The sequence below is a fragment of the Syngnathus scovelli genome, unplaced genomic scaffold (assembly GCF_024217435.2).
Source record: "Syngnathus scovelli strain Florida unplaced genomic scaffold, RoL_Ssco_1.2 HiC_scaffold_363, whole genome shotgun sequence".
In the NCBI taxonomy this organism is placed as follows: Eukaryota; Metazoa; Chordata; class Actinopteri; order Syngnathiformes; family Syngnathidae; genus Syngnathus; species Syngnathus scovelli.
In genome coordinates, this window is record NW_026061459.1 from 12501 (window position 1) to 30456 (window position 17956).

Consider the following 17956-nt stretch of genomic DNA (forward strand, 5'->3'; position numbering starts at 1 on the left):
GCTGTGGAAGTAAGTACATCCGCTCCTGGTACCTAAAAATTCCTCCAGCGGCGGGCCCCGGGCCTAAACTTTCTCCGGGCCGCGCAACACGCACTTTCCGCCGGACACCGACGGAGGCAACGTCCCCCTCCTGCGGTGACAAAAAAAATCCACCCCTGGTACCTAAAAATTTCTCCAGCGGCGGGCCCCTGGCCTAAACTTTCTCCGGGCCGCGCAACACGCACTTTCCGCCGGACACCGACGGAGGCAACGTCCCCCTCCTGCGGTGACAAAAAAAATCCACCCCTGGTACCTAAAAATTTCTCCAGCGGCGGGCCCCTGGCCTAAACTTTCTCCGGCCCGCGCAACACGCACTTTCCGTCGGACACGGACGGAGGCAACGTCCCCCTCCTGCGGTGACAAAAAAAATCCACCCCTGGTACCTAAAAAATTCTCCAGCGGCGGGCCCCTGGCCTAAATTTTCTCCGGCCCGCGCAACACGCACTTTGCGCCGGACGCCGGTCCCAAACCACCACCGCCGACCGCCACAAGGCGACAGCCACCATCCCCAAGCGCCACCCCCGACCGCCACAAGGCGACCGCCACCAGCCGACCGCCACAAGGCGACAGCCACCATCCCCAAGCGCCATCCCCGACCGCCACCCCCCGACCGCCACAAGGCGACCGCCACCAGCCGACCGCCACAAGGCGACAGCCACCATCCCCAAGCGCCACCCCCGACCGCCACAAGGCGACCGCCACCAGCCGACCGCCACAAGGCGACAGCCACCATCCCCAAGCGCCATCCCCGACCGCCACCCCCCGACCGCCACAAGGCGACCGCCACCAGCCGACCGCCACAAGGCGACAGCCACCATCCCCAAGCGCCACCCCCGACCGCCACCAGCCGACCGCCACCAGCCGACCGCCACCATCCCCAAGCGCCATCCCCGACCGCCACCCCCCGACCGCCACAAGGCGACCGCCACAAGGCGACAGCCACCATCGCCAAGCGCCACCCCCGACCGCCACCAGCCGACCGCCACCAGCCGACCGCCACCAGCCGACCGCCACCATCCCCAAGCGCCATCCCCGACCGCCACCCCCCGACCGCCACAAGGCGACCGCCACCAGCCGACCGCCACCAGCCGACCGCCACAAGGTGACAGCCACCATCCCCAAGCGCCATCCCCGACCGCCACCCCCCGACCGCCACAAGGCGACCGCCACCAGCCGACCGCCACAAGGCGACAGCCACCATCCCCAAGCGCCACCCCCGACCGCCACCAGCCGACCGCCACCAGCCGACCGCCACAAGGCGACAGCCACCATCCCCAAGCGCCACCCCCGACCGCCACCAGCCGACCGCCACCAGCCGACCGCCACCATCCCCAAGCGCCATCCCCGACCGCCACCCCCCGACCGCCACAAGGCGACCGCCACAAGGCGACAGCCACCATCCCCAAGCGCCACCCCCGACCGCCACAAGGCGACCGCCACCAGCCGACCGCCACCAGCCGACCGCCACCATCCCCAAGCGCCATCCCCAAGCGCCACCCCCGACCGCCACCAGCCGACCGCCACCGGCCGTTCGCGGTGTGCGCCGCCGTTCCCCAAGCACCCTCCGGGACGAAGCCGGAGCCAGAGAATAGCAGCGGCCGTGCGTAAAAGCTGCGGCCGGGCCTCGCGGAAGGTCCCCCGGGCAGCGAGCTGCCGAGCCCCGGCCTCCAGCTTCCACCAGGTAATAGGACCGGAGCGCGCGCAAAAGCTGGGGCCGGGCCTGGCGGAAGGTCCTCGGGCATCCAGCGAGATCACACGGCCCCCACCGGAGGCGGCTAGCGCCTCCGTAGAGTAGTGCCGGCCCGTGGAAGCGGCCGCCCGTCAGCCTGCGTTGCCGCTGGTCGAAAAATGCACTAAGTGCCAAACCCCATTCATTTACAACGGCGTGTCCGCCAGAGGGCGCACTTCCCCCGGCGGACCAGCCGGCGGGGCTCGTTAGAGAGTGTATCCGCCTGGCGGTGCCTCCTGGCCGGCCTGGATTCCGGACCGCGACCGCTCACTCGCGGGACCCTAATCGGCCCGCGGACCAGCCGGCGGGTCCTCCGTGAAAGCCTATCCGCCTGGCGGTGCCTCCTGGCCGGCCTGGATTCCGGACCGCGACCGCTCACTCGCGGGACCCTAATCGGCCCGCGGACCAGCCGGCGGGTCCTCCGTGAAAGCCTATCCGCCTGGCGGTGCCTCCTGGCCGGCCTGGATTCCGGACCGCCACCGCTCACTCGCGGGACCCTAATCGGCCCGCGGACCAGCCGGCGGGACCTCCGTGAAAGCCTATCCGCCTGGCGGTGCCTCCTGGCCGGCCTGGATTCCGGACCGCCACCGCTCACTCGCGGGACCCTAATCGGCCCGCGGACCAGCCGGCGGGACCTCCGTGAAAGCCTATCCGCCTGGCGGTGCCTCCTGGCCGGCCTGGATTCCGGACCGCCACCGCTCACTCGCGGGACCCTAATCGGCCCGCGGACCAGCCGGCGGGACCTCCGTGAAAGCCTATCCGCCTTGGCCGGTTCCCCGGCCGGCCACGGGTGGCGAGAATCCGGCCTCCTCGCCCGGAGCGCGCTTCGACTTGGGCGAAAAATGCACTAAGTGCCAAACCCCATTCATTTACAACGGCGTGTCCGCCAGAGGGCGCACTTCCTCCGGCCGGCGGGGCTCGTTGGAGAGCGCGTCCGCCTTCGCCGGTTCCCCGGTCGGCCGCGAACGGCGAAAAGCCGGCCTCTTCCCCCGGAGCCCGGTGGGCGAATTTTTTTTTTTTTTTTTTTTTTTTTTTTTTTTCAAAGTGCCAACGGCTCTCGCGCCGCGATGCGTCCGCCTTCGCCGGTTCCCAAGTCGGCCACGAACGGCCAAAAATCGGCCTCTTCCCCGGAGCCCGGTCGGCGAATTTTATTTTATTTTTTTCCAAAGTGCCAACGGCTCTCGCGCCGCGATGCGTCCGCCTTCGCCGGTTCCCCGGTCGGCCACGAACGGCGAAAAATCGGCCCCTTCCCCCGGAGCCCGCATGATTATACGCGATGTTAATATTTATTTAATTATTAAATAAATACATACATATGTTTATTAATAATATACGCGGTGTTGATATGTATTTAATTATTACGTATATTGTGAATAAACTAACGGTGATTTTACACGATTTGACTACATGCGTGACCGTGATATAGTGCCGAGGGCTCCCGCGCCGTCACGCGTCCGCCTCGGCACGTGGGGTACCACGGGTCGCCCGCGGCAGCGAGCGTTCGGCTCGCGGGGGCCCGCGGGGTGTTATTAGGGAGTGCGGCAGCCGTGCCGAGGCTCCGGCCGGCCGCCGGAAGTCCCGCGGGGGAGCGTCGGAGCTCCGCGAGGCCGGCCGGGGAGCCTCTTAGTCATCGCCCGCGCTCGCGGTGGTCCCGGTCGCTTAAAGTGCCGCGGGAGGCGTAGCGATGCGAGTGAGTGTGCGCCAAGTGCGAGAGGCGGTGCATTTACGCGCCGTGTCCGCGAGAGGGAGGCAATTCCCCGTTGCGACCTCCGGGAGATCAGCGGGCCGCCGAAAAGGCTCAGCCGGGGTGCCTGGAGCCTCCTCGGGCGTCGAGTTAGGAGGGGGGCGCGCGGAGAACCGGCTGGATGTCCCCTGGAAGCTCAGCGGGCCGTGGGAAAGGCTTGGCCGGGGTGCCTGGAGCCTCGGCCGGCTTAAAAAGGTGGGAGGGGGGCGCGCGGAGAACCGGCTGGAGGTCCCCTGGAAGCTCAGCGGGCCGTGGGAAAGGCTTGGCCGGGGTGCCTGGAGCCTCGGCCGGCTTAAAAAGTTGGGAGGGGGGCGCGCGGAGAACCGGCTGGAGGTCCCCTGGAAGCTCAGCGGGCCGTTCAAAACGCTTAGCCGAGGTGCCTGGAGCCTCGGCCGGCTTAAAAGTGAGGAGGAAAGCGCGCGGAGAACCGGCCGGAGGTCCCCTGGAAGCTCAGCGGGCCGTGGGAAAAAGCTTAGCCGGGGTGCCGGAAGCCTCGGCCGGCTTAAAACGTGAGGAGGAAAGCACCGGGAGAACCGGCTGGAGGTCTTCTGGAAGCTCAGCGGGCCGTGGAGAAAGCTTAGCCGGGGTGCCGGAAGCCTCGGCCGGCTTAAAATGTGAGGAGGAAACCGGCTGGACGTCTTCTGGAAGATCAGCGGGCCGTGGAAAATGCTAAGCCGAGGTGCTGGTTGTCGAATAAGGCTCCGCCATCTCGTAGAAGGTGCTAATAAAGTTCATATCCGCTCGGCTGGAGGTAATTGGCCAGCGGACCGGCCGGCGGGACCTCCGTGACCGCCTATCCGCCTGGCGGTGCCTCCTGGCCGGCGTGCATTCCGGGCCGCGACCGCTCACTTACGGGACCCTGATTGGCCCGCGGACCGGCCGGCGGGACCTCCGTGACCGCCTATCCGCCTGGCGGTGCCTGCTGGCCGGCGTGCATTCCGGGCCGCGACCGCTCACTTACGGGACCCTGATTGGCCCGCGGACCGGCCGGCGGGACCTCCGTGACAGCCTACCCGCCTGGCGGTGGCTGCTGGCCGGCGCGGATTCCGGGCCGCGACCGCTAACTTACGGGACCCTAATTGGCCCGCGGACCAGCTGGCGGGACCTCCGTGACAGCCTACCCGCCTGGCGGTGCCTCCTGGCCGGCGTGGATTCCGGGCCGCGACCGCTAACTTACGGGACCCTAAACGGCCCGCGGACCAGCTGGCGGGACCTCCGTGACCGCCCATCCGCCTGCCGGTGCCTCCTGGCCGGCGTGGATTCCGGGCCGCGACCGCTAACTTACGGGACCATAAATGGCCCGCGGACCAGCTGGCGGGACCTCCGTGACCGCCTATCCGCCTGGCGGTGCCTCCTGGCCGGCCTGGATTCCGGGCCGCGACCGCTCACCTACGGGACCCTAAATGGCCCGCGGACCAGCCGGCGGGACCTCCGTGACAGCCTATCCGCCTCCCGGTGGCTGCTGGCCGGCGCGGATTCCGGGCCGCGACCGCTAACTTACGGGACCCCAATTGGCCCGCGGACCAGCCGGCGGGACCCCCGTGACCGCCTATCCGCCTTGGCCGGTTCCCCGGCCGGCCACGGATGGCGAGAATCCGGCCTCCTCGCCCGGAGCGCTCGTCGGCTTCGGCGAAAAATGCACTAAGTGCCAAACCCCATTCATTTACAATAGCGTGTCCGCCAGAGGGCGCAGTTCCCCCCGCGGACCGGCCGGCGGGACCTCCGTGACCGCCTATCCGCCTGGCGGTGGCTGCGGGCCGGCGCGAATTCCGGGCCGCGACCGCTAACTTACGGGACCCCGATTGGCCCGCGGACCAGCCGGCGGGACCTCCGTGACCGCCTATCCGCCTGCGCTGGTTCCCCGGCCGGCGCGAATTCCGGGCCGCGACCGCTAACTTACGGGACCCCGATTGGCCCGCGGACCAGCCGGCGGGACCTCCGTGACCGCCTATCCGCCTGCGCTGGTTCCCCGGCCGGCGCGAATTCCGGGCCGCGACCGCTAACTTACGGGACCCCGATTGGCCCGCGGACCAGCCGGCGGGACCTCCGTGACCGCCTATCCGCCTGCGCTGGTTCCCCGGCCGGCGCGAATTCCGGGCCGCGACCGCTAACTTACGGGACCCCGATTGGCCCGCGGACCAGCCGGCGGGACCTCCGTGACCGCCTATCCGCCTGCGCTGGTTCCCCGGCCGGCGCGAATTCCGGGCCGCGACCGCTAACTTACGGGACCCCGATTGGCCCGCGGACCAGCCGGCGGGACCTCCGTGACCGCCTATCCGCCTGCGCTGGTTCCCCGGCCGGCGCGAATTCCGGGCCGCGACCGCTAATTTACGGGACCCCAATTGGCCCGCGGACCAGCCGGCGGGACCTCCGTGACCGCCTATCCGCCTTCGCTGGTTCCCCGGTCGGCGTGTATTCCGGGCCGCGGCCGCTCACTTACGGGACCAAAATTGGCCCGCGGACCAGCCGGCGGGACCTCCGTGACCGCCTATCCGCCTGCGCTGGTTCCCCGGCCGGCGTGGATTCCGGACCGCGACCGCTAAATTACGGGACCCAAATTGGCCCGCGGACCAGCCGGCGGGACATCCGTGACCGCCTATCCGCCTTCGCTGGTTCCCCGGTCGGCCACAGATGACGAATATTCGGCCTCTCGCTCTGGAAGTCCTGCCGACTTAGCCGAAAATTTTCTAAGTGCCATCGGCTCTCGCTCGGAAAAGTGTCCGCCTCGTCTGGTTCCCCAGCTCGGCCTCAGAATTCGAAAATTCGGCCTCTCTGAGGTACCAGGGGTGGGCTTTATGTACTTGGTCCCCCCAGTTAGTGTACTCATCACTTTACCCCCCTTTCGCAAAATATAGTCGGCACGTATGTGCAGAACTGTTTATTTTCATTTTAAAAATTTTCTAAGTGCCAGCGGAAGCTGTCACACGAACTGTCCGAGCTACCACGGTGCCCATCCCGGGCAGTGACGGCAAAAGGCCGATGTGTGTTTGATGGAAGTCTGAATAATTTCTAAGTGCCAACGGCTCAACCGCCGTAAAGTGTCCGCCTCGGCTGGTTCTCCCGGTCGGCCCGAACGAGCGAAAATTCGGCCTCTTCCCCTGGAGGTCCGGAACATTTTGGCGAATATTTTCAAAGTGCCAACGGCTGTTGCGCCGTAAAGTGTCCGCCTCGGCTGGTTCTCCCGGTCGGCCCGAACGAGCGAAAATTCGGCCTCTTCCCCTGGAGGTCCGGAACATTTTGGCGAATATTTTCAAAGTGCCAACGGCTGTTGCGCCGTAAAGTGTCCGACCCGGCCGGTTCCTCCGGTCGGCCCGAACGAGCGAAAATTCGGCCTCTTCCCCTGGAGGTCCGGAACATTTTGGCGAATATTTTCAAAGTGCCAACGGCTGTTGCGCCGTAAAGTGTCCGACCCGGCCGGTTCCTCCGGTCGGCCCGAACGAGCGAAAATTCGGCCTCTTCCCCTGGAGGTCCGGAACATTTTGGCGAATATTTTCAAAGTGCCAACGGCTGTTGCGCCGTAACGTGTCCGACCCGGCCGGTTCCTCCGGTCGGCCCGAACGAGCGAAAATTCGGCCTCTTCCCCTGGAGGTCCGGAACATTTTGGCGAATATTTTCAAAGTGCCAACGGCTGTTGCGCCGTAACGTGTCCGACCCGGCTGGTTCCTCCGGTCGGCTTGAACGAGCGAAAATTCGGCCTCTTCCCCTGGAGGTCCGGAACATTTTGGCGAATATTTTCAAAGTGCCAACGGCTGTTGCGCCGTAACGTGTCCGACCCGGCTGGTTCCTCCGGTCGGCTTGAACGAGCGAAAATTCGGCCTCTTCCCCTGGAGGTCCGGAACATTTTGGCGAATATTTTCAAAGTGCCAACGGCTGTTGCGCCGTAACGTGTCCGACCCGGCCGGTTCCTCCGGTCGGCCCGAACGAGCGAAAATTCGGCCTCTTCCCCTGGAGGTCCGGAACATTTTGGCGAATATTTTCAAAGTGCCAACGGCTGTTGCGCCGTAACGTGTCCGACCCGGCTGGTTCCTCCGGTCGGCTTGAACGAGCGAAAATTCGGCCTCTTCCCCTGGAGGTCCGGAACATTTTGGCGAATATTTTCAAAGTGCCAACGGCTGTTGCGCCGTAACGTGTCCGACCCGGCTGGTTCCTCCGGTCGGCTTGAACGAGCGAAAATTCGGCCTCTTCCCCTGGAGGTCCGGAACATTTTGGCGAATATTTTCAAAGTGCCAACGGCTGTTGCGCCGTAACGTGTCCGACCCGGCCGGTTCCTCCGGTCGGCCCGAACGAGCGAAAATTCGGCCTCTTCCCCTGGAGGTCCGGAACATTTTGGCGAATATTTTCAAAGTGCCAACGGCTGTTGCGCCGTAACGTGTCCGACCCGGCTGGTTCCTCCGGTCGGCCCGAACGAGCGAAAATTCGGCCTCTTCCCCTGGAGGTCCGGACGACTTTGGCGAATATTTTCTAAGTGCGAACGGCTGTTGCGCCGTAACGTGTCCGACCCGGCCGGTTCCTCCGGTCGGCCCGAACGAGCGAAAATTCGGCCTCTTCCCCTGGAGGTCCTGTGAAGTTTAACGAATATTTTCTAAGTGCGAACGGCTGTTGCGCCGTAACGTGTCCGACCCGGCCGGTTCCTCCGGTCGGCCCGAACGAGCGAAAATTCGGCCTCTTCCCCTGGAGGTCCGGACGACTTTGACGAATATTTTCTAAGTGCCAACGGCTGTTCCGCCGTAACGTGTCCGACCCGGCCGGTTCCTCCGGTCGGCCTGAACAAGTGAAAATTCGGCCTCTTCCCCTGGAGGTCCGGAACATTTTGGCGAATATTTTCTAAGTGCCATCGGCTCTTCCGCCGTAAGGTGTCCGACCCGGCCGGTTCCTCCGGTCGGCCTGAACGAGCGAAAATTCGGCCTCTTCCCCTGGAGGTCCTGTCAAGTTTAACGAATATTTTCTAAGTGCCATCGGCTCTTCCGCCGTAATGTGTCCGACTCGGCCGGTTCCTCCGGTCGGCCTGAACGAGCGAAAATTCGGCCTCTTCCCCTGGAGGTCCTGTCAAGTTTAACGAATATTTTCTAAGTGCCATCGGCTCTTCCGCCGTAAGGTGTCCGACTCGGCCGGTTCCTCCGGTCGGCCTGAACGAGCGAAAATTCGGCCTCTTCCCCTGGAGGTCCTGTCAAGTTTAACGAATATTTTCTAAGTGCCATCGGCTCTTCCGCCGTAAGGTGTCCGACTCGGCCGGTTCCTCCGGTCGGCCTGAACGAGCGAAAATTCGGCCTCTTCCCCTGGAGGTCCTGTCAAGTTTAACGAATATTTTCTAAGTGCCATCGGCTCTTCCGCCGTAAGGTGTCCGACTCGGCCGGTTCCTCCGGTCGGCCTGAACAAGTGAAAATTCGGCCTCTTCCCCTGGAGGTCCGGAACATTTTGGCGAATATTTTCTAAGTGCCATCGGCTCTTCCGCCGTAAGGTGTCCGACTCGGCCGGTTCCTCCGGTCGGCCTGAACGAGCGAAAATTCGGCCTCTTCCCCTGGAGGTCCTGTCAAGTTTAACGAATATTTTCTAAGTGCCATCGGCTCTTCCGCCGTAAAGCGTCCGACTCGGCTGGTTCCCGATGTCGGCCAGAACAAGTGGAAATTCGGCCTCTTCCCCTGGAGGTCAGTTGAAGTTTAACGAATATTTTCTAAGTGCCAACGGCTGCTCCGCCGTAAAGCGTCCGACTCGGCTGGTTCCCGATGTCGGCCAGAACAAGTGAAAATTCGGCCTCTTCCCCTGGAGGTCCGTTCAAGATTAACGAATATTTCCTAAGTGCCAACGGCTGCTCCGCCGTAAAGCGTCCGACTCGGCTGGTTCCCGATGTCGGCCAGAACAAGTGAAAATTCGGCCTCTTCCCCTGGAGGTCCGTTCAAGATTAACGAATATTTTCTAAGTGCCAACGGCTCTTGCGCCGAAAAGCGTCCGCCTCGGCTGGTTCCCGCGGTCGGACACAAAATGTGTCAATTCGGCCTCTCTGAGGTACCAGGGGTAGGCTTTATGTACTTGGTCCCCCCAGTTAGTGTACTCATCACTTTACCCCCCTTTCGCAAAATATAGTCGGCACGTATGTGCAGAACTGTTTATTTTCATTTTAAAAATTGTCTAAGTGCCAGCGGAAGCTGTCACACGAACTGTCCGAGCTACCACGGTGCCCATCCCGGGCAGTGACGGCAAAAGGCCGATGTGTGTTTGATGGAAGTCTGAATAATTTCTAAGTGCCAACGGCTCAACCGCCGTAAAGTGTCCGCCTCGGCCGGTTCTCCCGGTCGGCCCGAACGAGCGAAAATTCGGCCTCTTTCCCTGGAGGTCCGGAACATTTTGGCGAATATTTTCTAAGTGCCAACGGGTGCTCCGCCGTAAAGTGTCCGCCTCGGCTGGTTCCCCCGGTCGGCCAGAACAAGTGAAAATTCGGCCTCTTCCCCTGGAGGTCCGGAACATTTTGGCGAATATTTCCTAAGTGCCAACGGCTCAACCGCCGTAAAGTGTCCGCCTCGGCCGGTTCTCCCGGTCGGCCCGAACGAGCGAAAATTCGGCCTCTTTCCCTGGAGGTCCGGAACATTTTGGCGAATATTTTCTAAGTGCCAACGGGTGCTCCGCCGTAAAGTGTCCGCCTCGGCCGGTTCCCCCGGTCGGCCAGAACAAGTGAAAATTCGGCCTCTTCCCCTGGAGGTCCGGAACATTTTGGCGAATATTTCCTAAGTGCCAACGGCTGCTCCGCCGTAAAGTGTCCGCCTCGGCCGGTTCACCCGGTCGGCCAGAACAAGTGAAAAATCGGCCTCTTCCCCTGGAAGTCCGGCCGAGTTAAGGTAAATATTTCCTAAGTGCCAACGGCTGCTCAGCCTTAAAGTGTCCGACTCGGCTGGTTCCCGATGTCGGCCAGAACAAGTGAAAATCCGGCCTCTTCCCCTGGAAGTCCGGCCGAGTTAAGGCAAATATTTCCTAAGTGCCAACGGCTGCTCCGCCGTAAAGTGTCCGACTCGGCTGGTTCCCGATGTCGGCCAGAACAAGTGAAAATCCGGCCTCTTCCCCTGGAAGTCCGGCCAAGTTCGGCGAATATTTCCTAAGTGCTAACGGCTGCTCCGCCGTAAAGAGACCGACTCGGCTGGTTCCCGATGTCGGCCAGAACAAGTGAAAATTCGGCCTCTTCCCCTGGAGGTCAGTTGAAGTTTAACGAATATTTCCTAAGTGCCAACGGCTGCTCCGCCGTAAAGTGTCCGACTCGGCTGGTTCCCGATGTCGGCCAGAACGAGTGAATATTCGGCCTCTTCCCCTGGAGGTCCGGAACATTTTGGCGAATATTTCCTAAGTGCCAACGGCTGTTCCGCCGTAAAGAGTCCGACTCGGCTGGTTCCCGATGTCGGCCAGAACAAGTGAAAAATCGGCCTCTTCCCCTGGAAGTCCGGCCGAGTTAAGGCAAATATTTCCTAAGTGCCAACGGCTGTTCCGCCGTAAAGGGTCCGACTCGGCTGGTTCCCGATGTCGGCCAGAACAAGTGAAAAATCGGCCTCTTCCCCTGGAAGTCCGGCCGAGTTAAGGCAAATATTTCCTAAGTGCCAACGGCTGCTCCGCCGTAAAGCGTCCGACTCGGCTGGTTCCCGATGTCGGCCAGAATAAGTGGAAATTCGGCCTCTTCCCCTGGAGGTCCGTTCAAGATTAACGAATATTTTCTAAGTGCCAACGGCTGCTCCGCCGAAAAGCGTCCGACTCGGCTGGTTCCCGATGTCGGCCAGAACAAGTGAAAATTCGGCCTCTTCCCCTGGAGGTCAGTTGAAGTTTAACGAATATTTTCTAAGTGCCAACGGCTGTTCCGCCGTAAAGAGTCCGACTCGGCTGGTTCCCGATGTCGGCCAGAACAAGTGAAAATTCGGCCTCTTCCCCTGGAGGTCAGTTGAAGTTTAACGAATATTTTCTAAGTGCCAACGGCTGTTCCGCCGTAAAGAGTCCGACTCGGCTGGTTCCCGATGTCGGCCAGAACAAGTGAAAATTCGGCCTCTTCCCCTGGAAGTCCGGCCGAGTTAAGGCAAATATTTCCTAAGTGCCAACGGCTGTTCCGCCGTAAAGAGTCCGACTCGGCTGGTTCCCGATGTCGGCCAGAACAAGTGAAAAATCGGCCTCTTCCCCTGGAAGTCCGGCCGAGTTAAGGCAAATATTTCCCAAGTGCCAACGGCTGTTCCGCCGTAAAGGGTCCGACTCGGCTGGTTCCCGATGTCGGCCAGAACAAGTGAAAAATCGGCCTCTTCCCCTGGAAGTCCGGCCAAGTTCGGCGAATATTTCCTAAGTGCCAACGGCTGTTCCGCCGTAAAGAGTCCGACTCGGCTGGTTCCCGATGTCGGCCAGAACAAGTGAAAATTCGGCCTCTTCCCCTGGAAGTCCGGCCGAGTTAAGGCAAATATTTCCTAAGTGCCAACGGCTGTTCCGCCGTAAAGAGTCCGACTCGGCTGGTTCCCGATGTCGGCCAGAACAAGTGAAAAATCGGCCTCTTCCCCTGGAAGTCCGGCCAAGTTCGGCGAATATTTCCTAAGTGCCAACGGCTGTTCCGCCGTAAAGAGTCCGACTCGGCTGGTTCCCGATGTCGGCCAGAACAAGTGAAAATTCGGCCTCTTCCCCTGGAAGTCCGGCCGAGTTAAGGCAAATATTTCCTAAGTGCCAACGGCTGTTCCGCCGTAAAGAGTCCGACTCGGCTGGTTCCCGATGTCGGCCAGAACAAGTGAAAATCCGGCCTCTTCCCCTGGAAGTCCGGCCGAGTTAAGGCGAATATTTCCTAAGTGCCAACGGCTGCTCAGCCTTAAAGTGTCCGACTCGGCTGGTTCCCGATGTCGGCCAGAACAAGTGAAAATCCGGCCTCTTCCCCTGGAAGTCCGGCCGAGTTAAGGCGAATATTTCCTAAGTGCCAACGGCTGCTCAGCCTTAAAGTGTCCGACTCGGCCGGTTCCCGATGTCGGCCAGAACAAGTGAAAATCCGGCCTCTTCCCCTGGAAGTCCGGCCGAGTTAAGGCAAATATTTCCTAAGTGCCAACGGCTGTTCCGCCGTAAAGGGTCCGACTCGGCTGGTTCCCGATGTCGGCCAGAACAAGTGAAAAATCGGCCTCTTCCCCTGGAAGTCCGGCCGAGTTCGGCGAATATTTCCTAAGTGCCAACGGCTGTTCCGCCGTAAAGAGTCCGACTCGGCTGGTTCCCGATGTCGGCCAGAACAAGTGAAAATTCGGCCTCTTCCCCTGGAAGTCCGGCCGAGTTAAGGCGAATATTTCCTAAGTGCCAACGGCTGTTCCGCCGTAAAGAGTCCGACTCGGCTGGTTCCCGATGTCGGCCAGAACAAGTGAAAAATCGGCCTCTTCCCCTGGAAGTCCGGCCGAGTTAAGGCAAATATGTTCCCAAGTGCCAACGGCTGTTCCGCCGTAAAGGGTCCGACTCGGCTGGTTCCCGATGTCGGCCAGAACAAGTGAAAAATCGGCCTCTTCCCCTGGAAGTCCGGCCAAGTTCGGCGAATATTTCCTAAGTGCCAACGGCTGTTCCGCCGTAAAGAGTCCGACTCGGCTGGTTCCCGATGTCGGCCAGAACAAGTGAAAATTCGGCCTCTTCCCCTGGAAGTCCGGCCGAGTTAAGGCAAATATTTCCTAAGTGCCAACGGCTGTTCCGCCGTAAAGAGTCCGACTCGGCTGGTTCCCGATGTCGGCCAGAACAAGTGAAAAATCGGCCTCTTCCCCTGGAAGTCCGGCCAAGTTCGGCGAATATTTCCTAAGTGCCAACGGCTGTTCCGCCGTAAAGAGTCCGACTCGGCTGGTTCCCGATGTCGGCCAGAACAAGTGAAAATTCGGCCTCTTCCCCTGGAAGTCCGGCCGAGTTAAGGCAAATATTTCCTAAGTGCCAACGGCTGTTCCGCCGTAAAGAGTCCGACTCGGCTGGTTCCCGATGTCGGCCAGAACAAGTGAAAATCCGGCCTCTTCCCCTGGAAGTCCGGCCGAGTTAAGGCGAATATTTCCTAAGTGCCAACGGCTGCTCAGCCTTAAAGTGTCCGACTCGGCTGGTTCCCGATGTCGGCCAGAACAAGTGAAAATCCGGCCTCTTCCCCTGGAAGTCCGGCCGAGTTAAGGCGAATATTTCCTAAGTGCCAACGGCTGCTCAGCCTTAAAGTGTCCGACTCGGCCGGTTCCCGATGTCGGCCAGAACAAGTGAAAATCCGGCCTCTTCCCTGGAAGTCCGCCGAGTTAAGGCAAATATTTCCTAAGTGCCAACGGCTGTTCCGCCGTAAAGGGTCCGACTCGGCTGGTTCCCGATGTCGGCCAGAACAAGTGAAAAATCGGCCTCTTCCCCTGGAAGTCCGGCCGAGTTCGGCGAATATTTCCTAAGTGCCAACGGCTGTTCCGCCGTAAAGAGTCCGACTCGGCTGGTTCCCGATGTCGGCCAGAACAAGTGAAAATCCGGCCTCTTCCCCTGGAAGTCCGGCCGAGTTAAGGCGAATATTTCCTAAGTGCCAACGGCTGCTCCGCCGTAAAGCGTCCGACTCGGCTGGTTCCCGATGTCGGCCAGAATAAGTGGAAATTCGGCCTCTTCCCCTGGAGGTCAGTTGAAGTTTAACGAATATTTTCTAAGTGCCAACGGCTGCTCCGCCTTAAAGCGTCCGACTCGGCTGGTTCCCGATGTCGGCCAGAACAAGTGAAAATTCGGCCTCTTCCCCTGGAGGTCCGTTCAAGTTTGGGGAATATTTTCTAAGTGCCAACGGCTGCTCCGCCTTAAAGCGTTCCGACTCGGCTGGTTCCCGATGTCGGCCAGAACAGGTGAAAATTCGGCCTCTTCCCCTGGAGGTCCGTTCAAGTTTGGCGAATATTTTCTAAGTGCCAACGGCTGCTCCGCCTTAAAGTGTCCGACTCGGCTGGTTCCCGATGTCGGGCAGAACAAGTGACAATTCGGCTCTTCCCCTGGAAGTCCGGCCGAGTTTGGCGAATATTTTCTAAGTGCCAACGGCTGCTCCGCCGTAAAGAGTCCGACTCGGCTGGTTCCCGATGTCGGCCAGAAAAAGTGACAATTCGGCCTCTTCCCCTGGAGGTCCTTTGAAGTTTAGCGAATATTTTCTAAGTGCCAACGGCTCTTGCGCCGAAAAGCGTCCGCCTCGGCTGGTTCCCCGCGGGTCGGCCGTAATAGGCGAAAATTCGGCCTCTTCCCCTGGAGCGACCTCCAAATTTGGGCGAAATTTTTTCTAAGTGCCTAAAGGTACCAGGGGTTTGGGTACCAGGGGTGCATTACCAACTGGTCTTTTGTCAACCCATGTACTTTTTCTAGAGTTACATGGGTTGGTCCCCCCACTTAGTGTACTCATCACTTTACCCCCCTTTCGCAAAATATAGTCAGAAACGAGCATGGGGGACGCAATTGTTTTCCATGCAAATCAATTTGGGCCTGGTCCGAGCGCTGGTAACGGCCGCCAGCAAGCGTCCCCTGCTCGGATAGCAGAACTGAAGAAGGCACGGCACTTCCAGAGAGAGAGAGAAAATTTTCTAAGTGCCACATTTCTCAAAAATTTTCAAAGTGCCACATCTCTCAAAAAATTTCTAAGTGCCACATCTCTCAAAAAATTTCTAAGTGCCACATCTCTCAAAAACTTTCAAAGTGCCACATCTCTCAAAAACTTTCAAAGTGCCACATCTCTGAAAAACTTTCTAAGTGCCACGTCTCTGAAAAATTTTCTAAGTGCCACAGCACGGCTGTGAAATATTCAAAGTCCTACAGGCATTGGCAGAATGCGCGGACGGCCGTCTGCTCCCGGCGGGCCGCCGCGAAGCTACTACCCCCTCCCGGGGACGGCTGTCTGCTCCCGGCAGCCGTCCTTACCCCCCTCCCCCGTTTGCACCGCCTGAAGTTAGACCCGCCTTGGTAGGGGCCCCCACCGGCCCCGGCTCGCCGGCGTTGGGTGGACGGTTCCTGCCCACTTGCGGGTCCCGGTCGCTTGGCAACCGACCGGGGAGGACCAGCCGCCTCCTTAAACACAGGCTGGAAGGGAAATCCGGTCAAGCTACGGAGGACCGGCCGCCTCCTTAAACACAGGCCGGAAGGGAAATCCGATCAAGCTACGGAGGACCCGGTCGCCTCCCTAAACACAGGCCGGGCAAAAATCTGCGAATGGGCCCGTCAAGGGTAGTGGGTCATCCAAGGTGGGGAGGTACCGGCCGCCTCCTTAAACACAGGCCGGGCAAAAATCTGCGAATGGCCCGTCAAGGGTTGTTGGTCATCCAAGGAGGGAGGTACCGGCCGCCTCCTTAAACACAGGCCGGGCAAAAATCTGCGAATGGCCCGTCAAGGGTTGTTGGTCATCCAAGGAGGGAGGTACCGGCCGCCTCCTTAAACACAGGGCCGGGCAAAAATCTGCGAATGGCCCGTCAAGGGTTTGTTCGGTCATCCAAGGAGGGAGGTACCGGCCGCCTCCTTAAACACAGGCCGGGCAAAAATCTGCGAACGGCCCGTCAAGGGTTCTGTCTCATCCAAGAAAGGGGTACCGGCCGCCTCAGAGGCCGGAGCGAAGGGGGCGAAAGGCTGTCGATGGGGAAGGATCGGGGCCACGGCTAATCTAGCGATGCCCGCGTCGGGGCGGTCACTCCGACGAATGAGCGGGGCCGGAATCCGGCGCGAGGCGGCCTTCAGGCACGTGGTTCGAGACGACCTCACCCGGCTCTAGCCCGGAGGATCGGAGGCAACGGCCGTCTCCTTAAGCTAAGGCCGGACGAAAATCTGCGGATGCGGTCCATCCAAGGCAGACGGAGGTACCGGCCGCCTCGGTAAATAAAGCCCGGGCAAAAATCTGCGAACGGCCCGTCAAGGGTTCTGTCTCATCCAAGAAAGGGGTACCGGCCGCCTCAGAGGCCGGAGCGAAGGGGGCGAAAGGCTGTCGATGGGGAAGGATCGGGGCCACGGCTAATCTAGCGATGCCCGCGTCGGGCGGTCACTCCGACGAATGAGCGGGGCCGAATCCGGCGTAGGCGGCCTTCAGGCACGTGGTTCGAGACGACCTCACCCGGCTCTAGCCCGGAGGATCGGAGGCAACGGCCGTCTCCTTAAGCTAAGGCCGGACGAAAATCTGCGGATGCGGTCCATCCAAGGCAGACGGAAGGTACCGGCCGCCTCGGTAAATAAAGCCCGGGCAAAAATCTGCGAACGGCCCGTCAAGGGTTCTCTCTCATCCAAGAAAGGGGTACCGGCCGCCTCAGAGGCCGGAGCGAAGGGGGGCGAAAGGCTGTCGATGGGGAAGGATCGGGGCCACGGCTAATCTAGCGATGCCCGCGTCGGGCGGTCACTCCGACGAATGAGCGGGGCCGAATCCGGCGTAGGCGGCCTTCAGGCACGTGGTTCGAGACGACCTCACCCGGCTCTAGCCCGGAGGATCGGAGGCAACGGCCGTCTCCTTAAGCTAAGGCCGGACGAAAATCTGCGGATGCGGTCCATCCAAGGCAGACGGAGGTACCGGCCGCCTCGGTAAATAAAGCCCGGGCAAAAATCTGCGAACGGCCCGTCAAGGGTTCTGTCTCATCCAAGAAAGGGGTACCGGCCGCCTCAGAGGGCCGGAGCGAAGGGGGCGAAAGGCTGTCGATGGGGAAGGATCGGGGCCACGGCTAATCTAGCGATGCCCGCGTCGGGCGGTCACTCCGACGAATGAGCGGGGCCGAATCCGGCGTAGGCGGCCTTCAGGCACGTGGTTCGAGACGACCTCACCCGGCTCTAGCCCGGAGGATCGGAGGCAACGGCCGTCTCCTTAAGCTAAGGCCGGACGAAAATCTGCGGATGCGGTCCATCCAAGGCAGACGGAGGTACCGGGCCGCCCTCGGTAAACAAAGCCCGGGCAAAAAATCTGCGAATGGTCCGTCAAGGATTCTGGCTCATCCAAGGTGGGGGGTACCGGCCGCCTCTATTAACAGGCCGGAGTACAGGGGGCGAAAGGCTGTCGATGGGGAAGGATCGGGGCCACGGCTAATCTAGCGATGCCCGCGTCGGGCGGTCACTCCGACGAATGAGCGGGGCCGAATCCGGCGCGAGGCGGCCTTCAGGCACGTGGTTCGAGACGACCTCACCCGGCTCTAGCCCGGAGCGAATATCATCTCCAAGGTGTGGAGGCAACGGCCGTCTCCTTAAGCTAAGGCCGGACGAAAATCTGCGGATGCGGTCCATCCAAGGCAGACGGAGGGTACCGGCCGCCTCGGTAAACAGAGGCCGGGCGAAAATCTGCGAATGGTCCGTTAAGGATTCTCTCTCATCCAAGGAAGGGGTACCGGCCGCCTCTATTAACAGGCCGGAGCACAGGGGGCGAAAGGCTGTCGATGGGGAAGGATCGGGGCCACGGCTAATCTAGCGATGCCCGCGTCGGGCGGTCACTCCGACGAATGAGCGGGGCCGAATCCGGCGCGAGGCGGCCTTCAGGCACGTGGTTCGAGACGACC